General features: G+C 36.5%; 1 pseudogene; it reads right to left on the reverse strand.

Moving 5' to 3' along the window:
* The window catches only part of LOC127680453 (ubiquitin-conjugating enzyme E2 G1-like), a 107,732-nt pseudogene that overhangs the window by 20,638 nt on the left and 63,454 nt on the right, over nt 1–23,640 (reverse strand).

Below are 23,640 nucleotides of genomic sequence, written 5' to 3' on the forward strand. Positions count from 1 at the left end.
ACATGGAAGTAGCAGTGAAGTAAAAATATTTCTCCATGTAGAAAGTATTGGAACAATTAACATGATGTTAAGGAATTATATAACCAACTGCTGAACATTTGAAAACCAAGGTCATATTTCTGGCACAAAACCTCCTTTTGTTATTTTTGTAAATTAAATCACAAAAGTCTTAACTGGGTATGGCACATGCCTATAATCTAGCATTGGAAAGTATGAGGCAGAAGGCCTACTGAATTTAAAGTAACCCAAACTACATATCAAGACCCCCCTTTCAATTAAAAACAAAAACAAAAACAAAAAACTCTATTTTGGGGTTCAGAATCTGTCAGTGGTCCAGCACTTGCCTAAAGAGCTTGGTCCTTTCTTTCCAAATGTTATACACATAAGAAAAATTACTTGGAGGAAGCGGTTTGGGTCAAGATAGGGTTTCTCTCTGTAGCACTGACTGTCCTAGAATTCTCTCTATAGACTAGGCTGGCCTCAAATTCAAAGATCAGCTTGTCTCTGCCTCCTCCCAAATGCTGGGATTAAAGCCATGCATCACCAAACCTGGCTAAGAAAATCTATTCTTGGCAGCACTAGAAAAATTCAATATTGGATACAGATTTTAAAAACATTATGCTAGGTGAAGATGGGTAAAATAACTACATGTCTTAGGGTTTTACTACTGTGAACAGACACCACGACCAAGGCAAGTCTTATAAAAGGCAATATTTAATTGGGGTTGGCTTACAGTTTAGAGGTTAGTCCATTGTCATCAAAGCAGGAATCCAGATACTCACTGGTACAGGAGAAGCTGACAGTTATATATCTTCATCTGAAGGCAGCTAGTAGGACTGACTTCCAGGTAGCTAGGGTGAGGGTCTTAAGCTCACACCCACAGTGACACACCTATTCCAACAAGGCCACACCTCCTAATAGTGCCACTGCTTGGAACAAGCATATAAGCCATCACACTACATAAATACTCAGTAACTATCAATCTTTTTGTTTTGTTTTTCAAGATGTTTCTCTCTGTAACAGCCCTGGCAACTATCAGTCTTAAAGTAACACTTAAATGTACTAGGCACTGATTACACAGACTGTAAATAGTGTAGAGTGTCCTTTAGTAATTAAGTGAAGGTTAGTTATACTATCACAAAACAGCATACCATATTTTTACAGAATTTTGGCATAACACTTTCTCTGAGTTAACACCTCAGACCACTATCACTGAGATTTAAATACCACTCAAATCCATGCCAACTTATTTTCAATCAGTCTATCCTCTTCACATTATTGAAATAACTACAAGATCACTTCCTTGCACTTAAGTCAATAAGTGCTTTTTAAGAACATACTATAAAGTACTTAGAATTAACAGCCTTGTAAATGTCATTTAAGTCTGTCTGCTTTTCCTTGTCTTCTTTATCTTTTTTTTTTTATTTGATATATTTTTTACTTCCATTTCAAATGATTTCCCCTTTTCTGGCTCCCCACTCGCCGAAAGTCCCATAAGCCCTCTTCCCTCCCCCTGTTCCCCCATCCACCCCTTCTTTTAAGGTTTATTTATTTTATATATGAGTACATTGCAGCTATCTTCAGACACACCAGAAAAGAGCATCAAATCCCATTAACGATGGTGGTGAACCACCACGTAGTTGCTGGGAACTGAACTCAGGACCTCTGCAAGAGCAGTCAGTGCTCTTAACTGCTGAGCCATCTCTCCAGCCCTTTATCTTTCTTTTGTAAGCACACTTCCCTAACACAGTAGTTCTTAACCTTCCTAATGTTGCAATCCTCATGTTGTGGCGACCTCCAACAATAAAATAATTTTTTGCTGCTACTTCATGACTGTAATTTTGCTTTTGTTATGAATCATAAATGTAAATATGATATGCAGGATGGTATCTGATATGACCTCTATGAAAGGGTCATTCAACCACCACAAGGGGTTGTGCCTCACAGGTTGAGAGCCACTGCCTTACCACTTGGCCCTTTCCCCAACATTTTGTGCTTCCTTACTCTTTTTCTAAGCTCCCTCCCACCCTCCACCACAGCCATGTAAACTAACCTCTTATGTGGACAGTTTAAATGGCAGGGTCTTCTCCTTCTCTCCTCCGTTGTCCTCTACTAAGAAGCTATTAAGATTTAGTTTGCCAGATCTCGGGTTTTTCTTTCAAACTCTAATAAAATTGTCCTAGTACCTATCTCCCCCAACAAGTAACATTTTAAAAAGCTTCCATTTATAAAGTCTTTCCCTGTCCTTTGTCCTGACACCTTTCTAGCTATTTTCTCAGGACCTGTCCCAGGCACACGGTCTCTTCTTCCCTAAACAAAAGTTACAGATTTCAGAAAAGCACTGGATAAAGTGGCCAGTGTCTCATTAGTACATTCAAAGTTGCCACAAACATGTCTGCTATTCACATTACAAACCAACAGCCAACACTTTTAGAAACATACAGTGAGAAATACATTTTATAACCCACAACCAGAGTTGAATAGATGGCAGATGGTTCAGCAGTTAACAGCATTGATTTGTTTGAGGAGTCAGGTGGCTCACAACCACTACAAGCACAGTTCCAACGAGATCTTACAAGTTCAACCTCTGAGAAGCAACTCCACTCACATACACATACCTACACAGAGACCTGTATATGTACTGGGTTGGCTTGATATTGCTTGTATTCTAGTGCTAATACTGGTTCCTCAAGACCAGTATTAGCATTGCTCCAAAGACCAGAGAGTCCTAAAGTAGAGTCAATTGATGCTATGTGACCTGGGCCCCAAGTTATTTCCCATTGGTAAATAAAGATGCTCACAGCCTACAGACATAGGCAGGGATTAGGATTCCAGGGCTAGAGGTCAGAGGAAAACCTTGAGAAAGGGAAAGAAGGAAGTGAATGGAGGAGAAGCTGCCACCAGTTAGATTAATCTTGAAATAATGGCCATGTTGTATGGCCAGTTAGAGTTAAGTGCAACCCAGAAGAAACATGGCAAATTATATAGTAGGACTATTGGCTGGGAAACAGAAATAATAGTATAGAGGATAGATATCCCCCAGCTCTTAATGCTGATTAAGGCTTATTACAAATACAAAGTTTGAGTGTGTCTTTTATCCAGGAACTGAATGATCAAAGGAGGGTAGAAACTCAGGATTGAGATTTAAAATTTCTACAACATGAGCACATAATTATAGATAATAAAAATAAGCTGGGCAGTAGTTATACATGCCTCTAATTCCTGCACTCAAGAGACAAAAGCCAGCAAATTTCTGAGTTTGAGGCCAACCTGGCCTCACACACGTGCGTGGGGATGGGGCAGTAAAATGGGGTGTTAATAAAAAGAATGAGCTGTTAACTAAAATGGTCTTACTATATGGACTTTATATGAGACAGGGTATCACTATGGAGCCCTGCTGCCTGGTGCTGGGATTAAAAGTTTGCAGCACATGCTTGAGTAGCTATCTTTTAAAAACCCAGAAGTGTGTGTGTTTGTTGATCAACTAATAATACTTGACACAAATGCATGTAAGGATAAAAAATTCAGTGAGCCCTTAAGAGTTGAAGCTTTAAGCCTGGATTCCTAAACAATGTTCCATAAGAACTTGGTTTAGGAGAATAATTCTCAATATTTTATAGCTACACTAAGGGTAAAGGAATCCTATCATCAAAATGTTCCTCTGTATCCCCTAGAGGTACTGTGCCTGGAGGGAATAAAACCAAACACTATTTTAAACACAGAAGAATAAACATGAAGAACAGACCAGAACTGTGTTAGGATCATAGACCAGGTTACTTACATAGTATGATTTGCAAAATTTATAAAATTTACCTCAAATAACAATGTGATTGTGAGGGAGTTATCTCTAAACTGGTTTCCGGTGGCTACTGGCAGCTATGAAAGAATCCTAATGCCATGCCATGACCAGATTCACCTAAATCAACTGGCAAAACTGATGGATGCAAATATATCAATTTTAAAAGAAACATATGTTGTTTTCAAAGAAACATATGAAGCCGGGCAGTGGTGGCGCAAGCTTTTAATCCCAGCACTTGGGAGGCAGAGGCAGGCGGATTTCTGAGTTCAAGGCCAGCCTGGTCTACAGAGTGATTTCCAGGACAGCTAGGGCTACACAGAGAAACCTGTTTCAAAAAACCAAATCCAAAAACAAAAACAAAAACAAAAACAAAACAGAAACATATGAGCAACAATGACTGCTAAAAACTATAACAAAGTATGAACCACTCTTTGCCCACTGTGTAAAACATGAACTCCCACATTGCTTTAACTTTTTCCTCTCTTTTTCCACCTTATTTTTGAGGGAGCTTCTCTCATTTCTGCCAAATGTCTACTCCAAGATAACTGGGTTAATTCTCCTATTTCTATCTCTCATCTTACAACAGGGGTGTTGGGATCACAAACACAGGCTACTACATTACACTTTTTTACATGGGTTCTGGGAATTGTCATCACATTTCTATAGCAAACATTTATTGAGTCATCTTCACTAGCCCTTCTTTTTATATATATCCACTTTTTGAATATTTATATATTATATATATATTCAAACAGCTACTTGAGGGCTAGGGGGAAGGACTTGCAAGAAGGAAGTGCAGTCCCAAAGAATTGCAGATGTAAAGATCTGTTATCATTCTCTAGCTCATTCGCCTCATTTTCAACAACTGGTAGTCAGTTAGTAAGTTATTTTATGTCCTAACACTAAACTAACAAAATATAGTCTTATAAACTATACTCTGTGAAGACCAGGTTATAAAATTATTAAAATAGACCTTGAAAGTTCCCTTAAGTCGTAAAACACAGATATACAGAATACATTCTATGTAAAAATCTCAGGGCCAGAGTGATGTCTCATCAGTTAAGAGTACTGGCTGTTCTTCCAGAGGCCCTAGGTTCAATTCCCAGCACCTATTGGTGGACAGGTCACAGTACAGTTCTAGAGGTTCCCATGCCATCCACCTCCTCAGATACCAGACAAACACAGTGAATATATATGCATGCAAAACACCATACACATAGATATTAATTGATTTAATTACATAAAAAGGAGCTGTTTTTAAAAAGAAAAAAATTGCAGTCTTATTCTTTAATAAATAAGGCATTAAGAACAGTAAAACTGGGGCTGGAGAGGTAGCTAAGCAGTTAAGAGCACTGGCTGCTCTTTCAGGGGACCTGGGTTCAAGTCCCAGAGCCCACATGGCAGCTCACACTTGTCTATAATTCCAGTTCCAGGAGATCAAACACCCTCACACAGACCTACATGAAGTCAAAACACTAATGAACATAAAAGAAAAATAAATTATTTTTAAAAAGTGGTGTTAAAAAAAATAGTAAAACTGTCATCCTTAATTATGGTGTTTCCTTTAGGGTCAAGGCATGGTAAACATGAGAAGGAAAATCATTTCCATAGGGAATTGAACCTAGGACCTCAGTACTCTTAACTACTGAGAAATTTCTCTAAATTGCATAGGACTTTTTTCTCTTTTGGCTGGAGCAATGGCTCAGAGGTTAAGAGCCTCTAAAGGATTTGAATTTGATCTTAATACTCATATCAAACAGTTTATAATCAGGTGTTACTCCAGCTCCAGGGGATCCAACAGCTATGGCCTCCTAGTGCACCTTCATTCACATGAACATAATCTCACAGAAGCACACATAAATATATAATTAGAGATGAAATTTTCTCTTCTCCTCCAAGCTTACAAAAATTAATATCCTAAATTATAGAAGGGGTGTGTGTGTGTGTGTGTGTGTGTGTGTGTGTGTGTGTGTGTGTAAATTATTTACAGTCAGGCAATAGTAGCACACAGCACAATCTTAAATCCCAGGATTCAGGGGGCAGAACCATGCAGATCTCTGATTCTGAGGTCAATCTGGTCTACAGAGAAAGTTCCAGGACAGCCAGGGCTACACAGAAAAACCCTGTGTGTGTGTGTGTGTGTGTGTGTGTGTGTGTGTGTGTGTGTTACATATAACCTCACTAGAAAAAGCTTTTCATAACATATTTATTCCAGCAGCAAGATAGCTTAAATTTCTGAAGCTATCTTTTTAAAAACATGTTTTAGACATTAGAGCTTCAAGCATATCACAAGGGCTCTGCACATGATCACATTTAAATGATACTCGCTATAACCATTTTGCTTGCTACTTTAGAATTTTTTTCAATTTTCAAAATTAAGTTTTAATTTTAGTTGAAGGAGTGAAGATGTCAGTCAGTTCCAGTATACTTACTAAAGTGTATCTGGAGGACCAATAATAAGGACTTCCCAAAGATAGAGATCATTGTCGTCTATTAAACCTGCTGAAAAGCCTTCCACTGGATTTTTGTTGAGTTCTGTGGAAAAAGAAAATTTCAATAAAAACTTTAAAACAGTTTTTCTCCAACAGGTAAATTAAAGAATGACAATGAATAAGCTATAAACTATGAAAACTATTAAAATGCTGCTTCATAACTATAACATTTCCATACAACAAGGAAGCCATGGGTATATTAACCTATCCAGATGGAATTGTTCTGTCTTCCTACATCTACCTTGGGATTCAACCAAAGCTCTTAGCATTCTGGGTAGGTTTTATGAGAGGCAATCAAAATGCAAATAAGGCTGATTCTCACAAGAGATTTTAGTTGAAAGAAAATCAAAAGTCAAATCAAATCAGAAATGGCAAGTTTTCTATAGCCTTTAAGACAAATCCTTAAAAAACAACCAAAAGCTCTTTTACATCAGAATTGTCGAGTTTTTTCAACTCTTACTTACATTAACATCTGTCTGATTGCCATGATGCCTTGAGGTACATTCATCTATGCAACAGGAATAGCTTTCTAAGAATAGCTGGTGCCTACAGAAATAGTGATGGTATCATAAGATTCTTCTCTTCTAAACAGTGTTCTGCCATGAAGAATAGATGATGAGGGCAGAAAATTAAGAATCGAGACAAAGAACTAGTAAGGTAGAAAAACAAAGGCCAACAAAGGATCATCAAACAACAGGTTAGGAAGAGTATAACCTTAAGAGTTTACAGAGATGGACGTAATAAAATAAGGATGTCTTTGTAATGGGCAGATCGCATGAGTTTTTCAAATAGCCTTAAGTAAGTGTAACTGACATTAGAGGTATACTATATATACCTATATAATAGGTATATATGATAGGTATACTATATAATTTGATAATTTTAATATACTTTCATCTTTGAAGGCAGGATAAGAATCATGATAGTAAGTATACACAACAATCACCAGAAAAGTTATTATTTTGTCAAGAGAGCTGAGGACTGACTGGTTCAAACAGGGCAGTGAGTAAGGACAAAACATGTTTAAGAGCAGTTCAGAAAGGACTTGCCAGAAATCTAAATGAGTACATGATTCTCATACAGTACTTGCCCATCATCAAGATAAGCCATCTAATCATGAAAGCAAATATAATACAACACAGAGTACTATAAAATGCCAAACAGTGTACTGGTAACTATGGAAGCACTAACTCCATAACTTTGAGCAATCAAAGGTGGTTTTAGTTCAACAATGACAACTTCATATAGGGCTATTAGGTCCATCTTCATTTGTCAATCTACTGGAATTTGAAATTACTTGGGAGACACACCTCTTGTGCATGTCTGAGGGTGCTTCTAAAACAGTTTAATTTGGAATGTGGTTGGAACTATTCTAAAAGGATTGTGAAACAGAATACAAGACTCATACCCACTCCCATCATTTTACTGCTGTCACATTGCAGCTATCATACCTTCCCAAGCATGACGAACTAAATAATTGATGAACCATAAACAATTCTTCTTAAAGCTGTTTTGATCAATTATTTTGTCCAACTAACAATAAAGTAATTAGTGTACATCACAACATGCAGACAACAACAACAAAATGATAAAAATAAAGAATTAAATTGTATTTTAACACAAAGAACTTCTTTTCATGGATTTTGAACACAGATTTAATAAATCTAATAAGCAAAGCAGACAGATAAAATCTGTATTTTAAAATACCATTAAGATATGATTTGCATTTTAAACTTATTATGTTTATAATCATATACCTTTCACTGAATCCCAACTATGTTGCTAGCTACTAAAAAAGGATACACATACACACTTTAGTATTGATGGGAATGGTTCCTTTGAGGTCTAGCTCAAGAACTACCCTCCTATCTTTGAAACCTTTTTAAAAATAATTTATTAAATAATCTTGACTTCTGTTAAAAATCCTATTCATTATAGCTGCAGCCTGTATTGTATTACCTAGCATTTGACTATCATGGGTTCATTGTTCCAGAAAAATATATAAGTAAGGACAATGTGAAATAGGTAACCTAAAAGTAGTACAAGGAATAGGGGTTAAAGAAGTACAAAAGAAGGGCATATAACAATCTTTAATAGCTTTAAAAAAAAAGGCAGGAAGAGCACCACAACTCTGAGGCCAGCCAAGTCTATATTGTGATGTCTAGTCTCAAAAGTTTAAAAAGGGGGAAGGGGGTGCAGCACAGAGGGACACACACATTTTATTCCAGAACATGGGAAGTAGAGGTGGGTTAAGTTGCAAAATGACCGTGACTAATAATGAGACCCTGCCTTGGAGGGAGAAAGGGAAAGAGAAAGATTTATAGAATATCTACAATGAAGAACTGGGCCTATACTGAACAAAGAGTCATAAATGAAACAAGACAAAATGGCAAAAACTGGAAAGTAAAGACTTTTGTTAGCCATGTTAAGTTTCAACTTCATACATGGAGCAATGATAACCCTTGGAAGAATTGGAATGTATTTGTTCTTAATACATTTTCAAAAAGTAGGGCGAGCTTGGGAGATTTAAATGTTCAAAAACCAGTTTTAGAAGTTGGATAGATAGCCGGGCGTGGTGTTGCACGCCTGTAATCCCAGCACTTGGGAGGCAGAGGCAGGTGGATTTCTGAGTTCGAGGCCAGCCTGGTCTACAGAGTGAGTTACAGGACAGCCAGGACTACACAGAGAAACCCTGTCTCAAAAAACCAAAAAAAAAAAAAAAAAAGTTGGATAGATGGCTCAGAGCTTAAAAGATGATATACCAGGGAGCTTGAGAGATGGTTCGTTATTTAAGAGCACTGACTGCTCTTCCAGATGTCCTGAGTTCAATTCCCAGCAACCATATGGTGGCTCACAACCACCTATTATAGGATCCGATGCCCTCTTCTGGTATCTGAAGACAATTACATTGTACTCATATACATAAAATAAATAAATCTAAAAAAAAGAAAAGAAAGAAAGAAAGGAAAAGAGAGGAAAAGAAAAAAAGAAAAAGATGATATAGCAGTTGCAGAGAACTTGAGTTTGATTCCCAATACCCATATTAGGTGTAACTCCAGCTCTAGGGGAGACGATGCCATCTTCTGGCCTCAAATGCACAAACCCATATACAGACACAAATGTATACATAGTTAAAAAGAAAGCAGTCATTCTTTAAAAACCATGCTAGGCATGTTGGTACATACTTACAAATAACACAAACACTGAAGATACTTGATGAAGTGGAGAAATGGTTTTGAAACTAGAAAAGGGTAATGGTTGTATAATACTGTGAACATAGATATGTTTATCTACTATTATTTGTATATATGTTGTTTATTACATTTGAACATAGTATATCTCATCTTAGTTCTTAAAATGACACAAATGTATTAAAATAGGAAACACAAGATGAGATACTTATTTGAAAGGGGGAAACTTACTTAATGTTAAATTTCTACAGCACATATATGTTGTATATGTTGGGAGAGGGGCTGTCTTTGCAGAGTTATAGACTGTACTTTGGACCTTGCATACACTAGGCAAGTCTTCTACCACTGAGTGACATCCTCAGAATATATCAGGGTGTTTGCCAGAGAGGAAAGCAGGAAAACAAAGAAGCTAATATGTTTAACAGAGTAAATAGCCAACAATGATAAGTTCACTCTTCTACAGCATGGAAATGCTATCTCAATTAAGGCCATTGGGCTCAAAAAAGAGAGCCAAAACCGTCTTCAGCATAACCAGTAAAGATAACTAGAACAACACTAACAAGGTTAAGGTGGAAAAATGCAAGTGGAAATTGTTTCTCTAAGGTTTCGATAGATAGAAAAATTACAGTAGCCATAGCCACGAGCAAATGAAATTCATGCAATCAAGTAGTTTTATTTGGTTGATTTTTCAGGTTTTTTTTTTTTTTTTTTTTTTAGACACGATTTTGTCTTAGTCGGCCTGAAATTTGAATGTAAACTGGCTGGCCTTACCCTTTAGCCTCTTTGCTAAGACTACAGACATATGACACTGTAATGGTTGTGGTTATTGCTGCTGTTGTTTTAAATAGGATCTTCCCTTGCAGCCCAGGCTATAGAATCAGACCTCGCTCTGAGAAATAATCAACTAATTTGGGGCAGGGGGAGAGGCATGAATCCACAAAAACTAAGAGTAAGCATAATTGTGTATACTCTCTGATTTCAGCTTTTGGAGGGTGGGAAAAGAAGATCCTGTCAGACATGTCTCTAAAAAGATGAGAGCATATGAAAAGTGAACAAACATGAATTATTAGGATCAATACAAATTCATAAAGTGTTTTTTTAAAAACTAGGATTATACACCAGAAAAGGTTCAGAGAAACAGTCATCTCAGTATGATGAACATTCCTAATATCCACAATATGGTCTTCTAATACAAATTTACAGCTTACAGTGAAGCAGGGTTTTGTGAAGAAATGACAGATTCTAAGTCTGAGGCATAAGGAAAAAATAAATGTGTTAGGCTCTTCTCAATACTCAATAAAACAAAAGCTATCAGTTAGAAGCCCCACTGGCTAAAAATGTTATGAGTTGAGTATTAGTATGAATAATAACCGTGAAGGATAGACAAATGTATTTCAATACATGAGTAACTAACATACACACACAAAACTAACCAGCCATGGCTGTTATAATTAGGTGCTAGTAAACCATTTTGTCATTTTGATTTGGGTCTTATCCCACAGCTGGCTTAATGCCAGCACTCAGGAGGCAGAGGCAGACAGATATCTGTGAGATCAAGGCTAGCCTGGTCTATAGAATGTGTTCCAGGACAGCCAAAGCTACAGAGAAAAAAGGATGGGAGGGAGGGATATACTTCTTCAACCATGTAAAGAATCAATCTCAGGTCAGCAGGCTTGGTAACAACATCTTTTCCACAGAGCCATCTCATCATCCAATTCTTTGCCCACTCTGAGCAAGCAATACATTATTTTGAAAACCAAAGAAAGCAGAAGAACCTTGAACTCTATTATCAAATATTGAAATAATAATTATGTTATCAAATAACATCTCTCTCTAAAAAACTCCAGTTATGCGATTGTTTATGGAGCCCCTGGGTATGGCTAAGTTGAACATGCCCAATTTTCTGAATTACTCAAACAAATTTAACTTTTCCTAACTCAAAAGACATAGTTTCTTCTTCCTCCTTTTTATCTTCCTACTTTAAGAAGCTGCAGAAATTTAAAGTTTGCCTTCTCTGGGTTTTTGGGTCTTGTTTTGCTTTTTTTCTTTTAAAGCAAGATTGTCCTCTGGCTTAAAAAATAAAAATACATTAAGCTGAAAAGTTTCACAAATGTCACTTTATTACTTTTTCTACATTTTTTAAAATTTCTATGTAAAATGAATAAGCCAAATAAATCTTTAAAAGATAAAAGTCATTATTTTTGAGGTAATCTCATGTAGCAAAACTGAACCTGTTCAAAGCTCATAGTAAGAGTCAAATATAAAACGGGGCGTGGTGGTGCACACCTGTAATCCTAGCACTTGGGAGGCAGAGGCAGGCGGATTTCTGAGTTTAAGGCCAGCCTGGTCTACAGTAGAGTGAGTTCCAGGACAACCAGGAAGAAACCTGTCTCAAAAAAACCAAAAAAAAAAAAAAAAAAAAAAAAAAAAAAAAAAAAAAAAAAAAAAAAAAACCCAAAAAACAACAACAACAAAAAAAGTCAAATATAAAACACACGAGAAACACATTAAGAGAATCCCTGTTATGAATATAACTAACAGAAGCTACATGTGAGAAATTATAAGGACAAGACCTGGGATTGTAAGCAATTTTCTATAGAATCGAAACATTAAAGAGGTGAGAGATGTTTATGAGTTAACTGAATATATGAAATCTGACTAGATAACAGATATTAAGAAATATCTGCCAGGCAGTGGTGGCATATGCCTTTAATCTCAGCACTTGGGAGGCAGAGGTAAGTGAGCGAATTTCTGAGATCCAGGCCAGCTTAGTCTATATAACAAGTTCTAGGATAGCCAGGGCTATGCAGAAAAACCCTGTCTCAATAATAAACAAACAAACAAATAACAATGATGATAGTAATAATAAAAATAAACATTTTGTTTTTTTAGACAAGGTCTCACTGTCTGTCCCTAGATAGCCTGCTCTGCCTCCCTAGTGCCGCAGCACTAGGGTTAAAGGCAAAAATCATGACCCCAAACTTAGAGTCCCATCTTTACAGCAGATCCTCTTTGAATCTTTTTTTTTAACTTTCCATCTTTGCAAGTTTCTGGTTTTCTGAGGCAAAGTCTCACTATGTAGTCCAGGCTAGCGTTGAATTTATAATCCTGCCTCAACTTAGAATTGAAATTACAGAAGTGCACCATCATACCCAATTCTTTAAACCATTAAGGTAACAGATAAAACCTTTTATCTAAATATTCTGTAGATTCTCTTAAGTAAATTATGATTTACCAAAATAATGTTACCACTCTATCACAGGAATTGCTACACATCTACTGTAATAGTGTTGAGAAACAGAAAAGAGGTGTGTTTTGTAATTAGTGTAACTACACAAACAATCATTTCCGCAACCTTCATTAATAAATCAATATTGGAAAAATACCAGTGGTGGTTTGAATGAGAACAGCCCTCATAGGCTCATGTTCATATACCTGGTTCCCAGTTTGTAGAACTGTTTGGAAGGATTAGGAGGTATGGCCTTAATGGAGGAGATGTGTCAGCAGCAGTGAGCATTGAGATTAGCACTGTGTCTCTTGCTTGCTGTTTAAGAGTCAAATTCTCAGGTGTTCCTGCCACCATGCCTTTATTCAACCATCATAAAGTCTAATCCTCTGGAACTGTAAGCCCAATTAAATACTTTCTTTTATAAATTGCCTTGGTCATGGTGTTTTTTCACAGTAATAGAAAAGTAACTAATAAAGTGATATATCAACAAACAACTGCAAAAATTTTATTACATTTCTACTATAGTTTTTTTTAAAAGATCCAATCTAATAATCTTTATAGATTTCTAATCAACATTAAAACTGCTTACAATTAGAATATTTTTCTTTACATTTGAGTCATAGGCTACAGTGAGCTGACTTCCTAACTGGTTAAAAAAAGGGGGGTGGGGGTACCATGGAGCAGACAGGCAAAAAACAGTCATTCCATATTTATAAAGACTTTCTAATATTCTGCCAAAAGGATTTTCTTCCTTAGAATTAACAGGTACATTCTACCACCTACACCTGACCATGGTGTGTCAGACTCTGATAGATCATTCTCAGGTTAAATAAAGCTGTTCTGTTGTTAAAGTCATCTAAATTCTCATTCTTTCTCTCTCCATACAGACTTAAATGACTCTTATATTCTAAACATATCCTGATGAGTTTATCTAGACATATCCTGATGCCCTTTGTATGTTGTAGCTTGTGCTTAAATACAACATCATCAGCATACTTCTCTGCTGAAATCTGATGCAGCAGGAATTCCTGAGAAAAGAAGACCATATACATTATATGGTATTATATGTCAGGACTAAGTCTGCATTTCAATTCTCCTTAGTCTTGCCAAATTTAGTCATCTCATTTTTTTTCCCATGCTTCATTTTCTTATCCATAAAGTAGGATAAAACCTATAGTGGTATTATAAAACAGAAAAATAAGATGTGTGCATATAAGTGCTTGAGTCTGGAAGGCAAGGACCAACAGCTGGTGGTTTCAGTTTTGTGACAGGGTCTCTCGCTGAACTTTGAGCTCACTGATTTGACTAAATTGGCTAGCCAATGAGCTCCAGGGCTGCCCCCAGCCCTTCTAGCATTAAGTCCCTGCAGGGAATCTAAACTGGGATCCTCTCAAGCTTTGGAACAGGCAATTTACTGACTGAGCTGTTTCCTCATCACCAAAAGAAGACACAAAATATTGTCCTATCTTAGGATACATGTAGAAAATGTTAATTATCCATTGTCTTCCCATAGTCTAACAAATACAATGTTCTTTAGAATCTCAAGAACAGCCTCAGGAAGTAGAAGGAGGGTCTTTGAGTTGACGGGTAGTTAAGACAGCATGGAGAGCCGGGCGGTGGTGGCGCACGCCTGTAATCCCAGCACTATAGGAGGCAGAGGCAGGCGGATTTCTGAGTTCGAGGCCAGCCTGGTCTACAGAGTGAGCTCCAGGACAGCCAGGGCTATACAGGGAAACCCTGTTTTGAAAAAACCAAATTAAAAAAAAAAACAAAAAAACAAAACAAAAAAAAAAAAAGAATCTCAAGAACAAGCCTATACCTTCGCTACCACCTTTTAAGAAAAATACTAGCCAGCTCCAAACATCATCCAAACTATGTTTCTAATGAGAGTTGCTGTGAGCCCTCCTCCCCTGACTCCCTGCTTACAGTAAAAATATTCTAACTTCCAATATTCCTGAGGGAAGACTTTTTTCCTCACCATTTGTAAACCTACAAGACATCTATTAATACATGCTTAAACCTGTATTAAAATGTTTACTAAACTCTGTCTGCTTCATAATATGCTGTCTAGTCCTGACTTCTTTTCAAGTCAAATTCACAAATGCTGGTTTGGCCTGAGTCAATTTTCCTAAAACTCTTTGGGAATATGTTAGGCTGCTAAGGTCGACGGTGGGAAACTTCCTCCTTTACCTGTATCTCAAAACGCTGACAATAAGATACTGTATAAGGTTACTTTTAAAATGTAGTTTAAAAAATAAAAATGACTAACTATAAAAGTTGAAGCTAGAGAAATGTCTCAGTGTTTAAAAGTCATATAGAAGCTTTCTGTAATAAATACAGCCTAAACTAATTCACAAGAAAATAAAAATATAGAATAAATAGAACATATTTGAGCAAGAAGTACTAAACTTAAAGCAATAACATGGGCACCTAGGAGAAGGAAATCAAGTAAAAAAAATGTGGGCAGAAGAATCAAGTTGGTCTCAGATTTATTTCTCCATAACAATGCATAGCTGGTAGTGACAAAACTACAGAATTCTAAAGCAAAGTGTGATTCAAAGAATAAGGAAGTCAAAGAAATCAAACTAGGATGAAGACAAGATTGTGGATGAACCTTAGAACTTGTTTCTTAATTTTTTTTCTTTTTTACATCATTTATAGTGTGAATGTGTACACTGCACCATACTGTACATGTGGAAGTTAAAGGACAGCTTGCAGGATTTAGTTCTCCCTTTCTACCATACGAATTGAATTTAGGTGGTCAGGCTTCGGGACAGGAACCCTTACCCAGTGACCCATCTCTCTGGCCTGCTTCTTGTACTGCTAAAAATGAATTTTGTAACCCGAAACACAAATAATAATTACTGAGTCCACACAAACACCCAAAACTAAAAATATTACCACAAGCCTAAAAATATACATGATTGCTCAGCAGTTAAGAATATTTATTACTTGTGAAGGTACCTAGGTTTGGTTCCAGCAACCAAATCGTGGCTCATAGCCATCTGTAACTACAATTTTCAGAGATCAGATACCCTCTTCTAGACTCTATGTGCACCAGGCATGCACACAATATACAAAAATATATGCAGGTAAACCATACATACAAAAAAAATTAAATGGCAAATTAATACATATGTATGTGTACTTTTATATATATACATAGATTGGTTCAATCTCTGTAACTGCATGGACTGATGATTTGGTCAAGTACAAAAGTACTGTTTTTATCTAAAAATTAAATTGATGAGTACCAAAATAATTTGGCTGGATATTTTTTGGTTGAGACAAGCATGACATGAAAACTTAAGTCACATAGGTCAGAATAACAGTCACCTATACAGAAATATATCACCTTGAATAACAAAGTAAAAATACTTATATGATTAAGTAGTAATATATTTTCATGCAACTATAGAATATTTATAAAAATACAAACTGTATACAAAGCAAACACTCAAATATATGTATTCTAAAACACTGTTGAGAGAGCTAGAGCAATGACTCAGTAGGCAAAACACTCATACATATGATGTAAAATCATTCTTTTGAGAGGAGGGAGGGAGGGAGGGACAGAGTGTGGGAAGGAGGGAGACAGAGAGAGGAGGGAGAAGGAGAGGGAGGGACGGAAGGAGGGAGGAGAGAGAGAGAGAGAGAGAGAGAGAGAGAGAGAGAGAGAGAGAGAGAGAGAGAGAGAGAGAGAGAGAAAGAAAGAAAGAGAGCATTGAGAGCTAGAGAGCTGGTTCAACACCTAAGAACACTTAGTATTCTTGCAAAGGACCCAGGTTCAGTCTTAGCATCTATGTGGCAGCTCACAACCACCTATAACTAAAGATCTAAGAGGTCCAATAACCTTTTCTGGCCAAGGGTGGTACACTTACAAATATCCAGGCAATATAATCATACACACACAATAAACCTATTTAAAAAAAAATCAAGCCAGGTGTGGTGGTAAAAGCCTTTAAAGCAGAGGCAGGCAGATCTCTGAGTTCAAAGCTAGCCTGTTCTACAGAGCAAGTTCCTGGACAGCCAAAGCTAGAGATTTCAACAGCCCCTACCCCTGCAAATCTTCCACTACTTCTTAGACCTAGGTGTATGGGAGAACATAATCTAAGCTAAGCATCAGGCCATACCAGGTTCAATACAAGGCATATCAAGTAAGACAGTATTGAACCAGCTATGATACACTCTATTATGGTTTAAAAATATATGAAACATCATGTATGTTCACGTGTGGAGCATTTGGCCACCAGCTGGTGTTGCTGTTTTGGGAAGTTGTGAAAATTTGAGGATTGTGGCCTAACAGGTGGAAGTGGACTGGTGAGACAAGGCTTTAAAGGTGATAGTAATTTCTGGTTCTAGCACAAATGCTCTGAATCCTGATCCATTAGGCTATAAAGAGCTCCAGGAGATTTATCTATTTTCCTGCTGCAACACTATTCCTGACCATGAAAAACTATACTTTTTAAAACCATAAGCAATTGGGTGGGTGGTAGGCGGTAGAATCTTTGGGGGGGGGAGAAATAGAACCATAATTTTACTTATTAAGTCAGGGCTATAACTTATTTGACAGTGTTAGTCACCGACAAGATGTGGAATCAAACAAATCTACCGTAATTTGACCAGAATTCCTTTCTCCTAACAGAAACAAAAAATAGTATTGTGAGTAAATGTATCGTTTCAGTTATAAAACATTTGCTTATATGTGTATACTAAAATGCTAGCCAAAATACCTTGCTGTTATTTTGTTTTGTTTATTTTATGAGACAGGGTGTCTGTGTGTATCTCTGGCTGTTCTAGAACTTGTTCTACAGACCAAGCTGAGCTCAAACCCAGAGATCTGCCTATCTCTGCTTTCCCGAGTGCTGGGAAGACTTCCACTTCCACCTAGCCTAACTTACTGTTTCTATGATCAATTTAGCAGCCAGAGAAACCCCTATAAACCTAAATCATGTTGCTGTTCATATGGAAGCCTAATCTCACTTGGTGAGGGCCTTAAAAAGTCCTTCAGAATTTACCAGTATCTCACTCCCACCTTCTGTCTCTGGGTTCAGCTACTCTATCATTTTCCTGCAACATTCTCATCTATATCCCCGTTGCAGATGCTGCACTTGTGGTACCCTTCACACATTCACATTCACTCCCTCACCAAGCATTCTTAAATGTCACCCTAACTTTAATTATGACTCCCATGTTCTTAGGAAATGTAAACTTTTCCTTTCCACTTAGTATTCTACTACATTTTATTAATTGTGTTTAACTCCTTTACTTCACCTAGAATGCTAGTTCTGAAGGAACATGAATTTTTGTTTATTAAAGCCCCGGAATCTATTATCTATGGCAATAAGTGTTTGACAAGCTAATGGTTGGTTAAAAACAAAACAAACAAAGAAACAAAAAAACCCAGAAACATCACAGGAAGCAGTCACAATATTGATAATTAAGTAAAATAGTTTAGAATCCTTAAGAAATTCTGAGACGTATATTTACACCTCAGGGGGAAGAAGACAGACAGAGAAAATTAACACAAACTTGCTCATGAGAGGACCTGCTCCATTAACAAGTGAAATGGCCTTTTTTATTCAAAGTCAGAGTAATAATCTCACACATTAACAACAACTAGTCACAGTCCCATTATCCACTACAGCCTTCAAGTCTGAATAAAGATCAGGAGCACATTTTTCACCATCTTCAGTTCCCCCCCCCAGAACAAACACAAAGAACAAATTGGTACTCTGGAGAAATTCTTGCAAAAGAACTTTTCATTGTGGTACACATGAATGATAGAGAATACATCAGTCATAACGTCAAAGAATTTCATCTATTCTGCATGGTAACTTACTCAATAAAAAATAACCTTTATAGACTTTTAATGACTATAAGTAAAAAGTAATTAATCATAAGTAAAAAGTAATTAATCATCCTTTATTGATACACAGAAACATACACAACAAACAGAATTCTACTATGTGCAAGCAGTTTATATATCTTCAGAAAGAATTATGATTGAGCTTTCACCAAATCTCAAGTCATTAACAAAACACAAAATCTGACACAAAGACTTAATCAAAATCATTTGTTTTTGTGTTCACAGAGAATAGATTTTGACATGGCTACTCTACAACTGTTTTGAACCCATCTTCTCAAAAACAACATAGCTTCACCTTTTGACATTACAAGTACTAAAAGCATTTGTAAATAAAAGCCTGCTCACAGACATACATAACAAAACTGAATGAAGTGGTGAAGCCACTATCAAAATGAAACTAACAAACAAAACAAATCCACATTATAAGTAGTAGTCCTAATACTGAAGAGAACAAACTTAGTAAAGATTATCAAGAAAATAACATATCAGAACAGAACAAAGGAAGCATTTAGTAAATAATGAAATGGAGCCGGAAATGAAGATGGGCAATTATATAACTAATGCTTAAGAAAGAATTCCAAAAATTAAAGCATATAAGATATCTAAGAAATTTTCCTGAACCCACCGATCGAGATGGCTTACCACTAACAGGAAAAATGTAATAGAGAATCACACCAAGAGTGAGATACAGTCTAATAAAGTTACTGAACTTCAAGGATAAAGAAAGAAATCTGCCAATACCCAGGCAGAAGTAGGTCACCTACAAAGGGAAAAAAAAAAAGTCAGGCTGGTCCCAGACTTCCCTATAGTAACCCTATAGGCCAATAGATAGGGGAACAGTCTGTTGGGTTTTAAGGAAAAAGAAGTGTAGCTCCAATTCTAACTTTTAATTTAAATATTAAAATATTGTCAGACAAAACATCCTTTCACTTGAAAGCCATGAATAGTACTTCAAAGCTAAGAATGTTGAGAATATTGCCTTCAGGCAACCGCTCTCAGAAAAGATACTTGATAAATATAATAGACTGAAGTGTATTAAGGCTTCGGCTTTTCTGTAGCAACAGGTTACTGTACAGGTCAAGTACAAACAGCAAAGGACCATCATTCTAAAATGCACTCAATTTCACATTTTAGCTTATTTGAAATCAGCATCCATATTACAACTGATGATGTCGTGGCTTGACAACATTTATCCATGTTAGCAGTTTATTACATGTTGGCTTTATTAAAGGAAAATAAAACATTAAAAAATTGATGGTATCCTAAACAAAATGAAATAAAATATTATTGTAAGATGAGAAGAACAATGAGAGCAAATTAAAAAGTAATTTTAAAAGATGATAAAAAACCAGGCAGAAACACAAGCAACAACAACAAAAAATGACTAATATTACAGAAGTAAACCCACATTATGTGAACAAGTAAAAGCATTTTAAATTGGGTCACCCCCCCCCCAAAAAAAAAACCCAAAAAAACAAAAAACAAAAAAAAACCTAATCCTGATCCATCTACATGGATCCATCTACAGGGTCTACATGAGACAAACCTAAAAAGGTGACTTTGAGAAGTTAAAAGTAAAAGTTAGACAAAAAATGTGTCAGGCAGATATAAACATTTTTGAAACTCATTAAAGAAAAAAACATTGAAACATTGAGAGCCAAAAGACAGAGTCACATTTTCTAGTGATCAAACTCCAGCCAGACATCGTGACCAACACCTCTTATCCCAGACTTCTAGAAGGTAGAAGCAAATAGATTCAGAGTTCAAGGCCAGCCAGGGATACAACATGGTAAAACTTCCAACATTTTTTAAGACCCACAATCTAAGTCCTCTCAACTGATCATAAATTAAAATTAAGTACTGAGCATTCAATTAAATGTTAGAAAATAAAAAGGCTAAAAAACAGAATAAAGGAATTTCAAGATGTCTTAAATTACTTAGAGAACAGATGCCTCCATAATTTTAACTCTCACTGGAGCTGAAGCCAGTGAGAAGTCTAGGCAGGTAAGGGTGTTTTGTTGCTGAACTTTGGGACTTGAGTTCAAAACCGAGAACTGATTTCCACTACACATGTGCCCATGGTACACATAAGCTCACATACACACAAACCTACACAAAATAAATGTGTAATTAAAAGCAACATGTGACAGCACACACCTTGAATCCCAGTGCTCTGGAGGCATAAGTAGGCTGATCTTTTTGGGGCCATCTCAGTCTAACAAAGGAAATACCAGGCCAGCCAAGCCTACATAGTTAAGACTCAGTGTTTCAAAACAATAAAGGAGCTATATTTGATGGCTCAATATTTTAGATGGCTCAATATTTGAGAGCACTGGTTTTTCTTCCATAGGACCCAGGTTCCATTCCCAGCACCCACACGGTTGTCTGTAGTTCCAGTTTCCAGAGAATCTGACACTCTCACACAGGCATACATGCAGGGGGAAAAATCTAGGTGAGGTGGTACACACCCTTGATCCCAGCACTCAGGAGGAAGAGACAGGTAGATCTCTGAGTTAGAAGCCAGCCTGGTCTTGAGTAAATTCCAGGACAGCCAGAACAACTCAGAGAAATCCTGTCTCAAAAAAATAAGTGTTTTTTTTTTTTTTTTAAGTTAAAGTTCATCATTAGCTACATAGTGGGTTGAAAGTCAGTCTGAGCTATATGAGACCCTGTTTCATATATTGATAAATAGAAAATACAAATATCAACTTATTTCCCCATCAATTTGATATTGTAAGGGCGGAGTGTTTACTGAATCATGAGAGCTAGAAGTTCAGATCATAGTCACCCACATAACAAGCCAGGTATCCTGCACACACATGTAACTTATCCCAGCTTCAAAAGAATCACTGAAGCTTACTGACTTACACCCTGGCCAAAAAATCATGAGCTCTAAGTCCAAGGCCTTTTTGGAATAAGTGTGGTCTCGTTAGAGGAGTGTGTCACTAGGGGTTTGGCTTTGAAGTTTCAAATGCTCAAACAAGACTCAGTGTTTTTCTCTTTCTGCTGCCTGCCAATCCACATGTAGAACTCTCAACAACTCTTAACACTATGTCTACATGCCTGCCTGCAAACATGCGTCCCAACATGACAATAGACTAATCAAGCTCCAATTAAATGTTTTTTTTTATAAAGAGTTGCCATGGTAATGGTATTTCTTCACAGCAACAGAAAACTGACACAGGCATACAATGACAGGCGCACACACACACACACACACACACACACACACACCCCTCTTTAAAAATTGTGTGAGTAGAATAGGTAAACAGTGTGTAAGAGCATCTGATGCGCAAACATGAGAACCGATGTTTAAGTCCCCAACACCAACAAAAAAGCCAGGCAAGAGCCAAATGTATCTGAAACCTGAGTGTGGAGTAGAGACATATGGGTCCAAGAAGCAAGCTGGCCAGATAGCCTAGGCAAAAGAAGAGGTTTGTTGGGCTGGGTAGCACACATCTTTAATTGTAGCACAGCAAAGACAGGCAGCTAGCTATTTGTAAAAATCTAGACCAACCTGGTCTGCACAGAAAGTTTCAGCTAAGTGAGGGCTACATGGTGAGAACCTGTCCGCTTGCATCATAAGAAAGAGAGGGGGGTAAGGAGGGAGGGAGGGAGGGAAGAGAACAAAAGAAAAAGAAAGAGAAAGAAAAAGAAAGAAAAAAACCTCTTCATGCCTGTGGTACATTTTCACTTTGCTATTTGGTCCTTGTGCTGATTAAGTTTTAAAAAAAATTATTTTAAAACTTTCTTTCTTTAAGGACTGTCTTAAAGTTTGGTTTGATACTGCAATTTTTTTGAGGAAAATATTTGCTTTGATTCACACAGTTTGAAGGCATAACATCCATTAAGAATAAAAAAAAAAGTCAGTGGCAAGAATCTAAGGTGAGGAAGACACAGTGGCAAGAATCTAAGGCAACTGGTCATACACACAGTGTCTACCACAGTCAAGAAATAGAACAGAGAAACATTAATGCTATAGTTCCTACAATTCTTTAATAAAATTTTTATTCACAGTATTTCCTTCTATACTTAAACTTTTTACAGTCTATGTTCCTGAGCTTTTCAAGCATGTTCTCTTCCATAATTTTATTAAAGTACATTTTATATATGTTTGTGTTTCACTTTCCCCTTTTCCTTTACATAAACCATAAAATTTTTTGAGACAATGTTACTGAACACTCCTGGCTAGCTTGAACCTTGAAATGTAGACCATTTCCTTCTGCCTTTCAAGTGCTGATTAACTTACAAACTTGTAAGAACTCATTGGGGGATTGAGATATATACGCTGCTTTGAAATTTTTCCTTTATTTGTATTTAATTTTAACTTGAACTATTTATATCCTGTACAGACAGATACTACTCTTTCCCATCTAAAAGAGCACACTGTTAACTGAAATATTGCCTACAAATGTAGTCTCCTCATTAATATTGGCATTGTAATTTTTTTGTCTTCCTTACAGCCCTTCCCTTATATCAATGTTTTTGTAGACTACAGGATCCATTTAACTCATTTACAATAAATACTGTTTTTCAAATGTTGACTATTTTATTAACAAATGAAGTATTTTGGAAAGCATTAATTCATTAAAATAATTTAGTTCTGTGGGTATACTTAAAATACTATATTTTACTAAAGATTGTTTGCTTAAATTATTTATGTTTACTTGTGTCCACCTGTGAACATGCAACTTTGAGTGTGTAGAGGTCAGAGGACAACTTGTGGAAGTTAGTTCCCTCCTTCTACCATGAAGGTTTGAACAAGCTATGCTTTAAACTCTATAAGGCTTGGTGACAAGTAAGTGCCTTTATCTACTGATCCATTGGTTCCTCAAATAGCATTTCACATATCTTTAACTACTTTTAAGTTATTGGCCTTTGATTCAAATCCAATTCTTCTCTAATTGTCCTCTTTAAGTTTCCAACCTCTCTGTGGTTTTTTTTTTTTTGTTTGTTTGTTTGTTTTGTTTTGTTTTGTTTTTTGGGTTTTTTTGTTTGTTTGTTTGTTTTTGGATTTGGTTTTTTTTTTTGAGACAGGGTTTCTCTGTATAGCCCTGGCT

The sequence above is a fragment of the Apodemus sylvaticus genome, chromosome 3 (genome assembly GCF_947179515.1).
Source record: "Apodemus sylvaticus chromosome 3, mApoSyl1.1, whole genome shotgun sequence".
NCBI classification, from domain to species: domain Eukaryota; kingdom Metazoa; phylum Chordata; class Mammalia; order Rodentia; family Muridae; genus Apodemus; species Apodemus sylvaticus.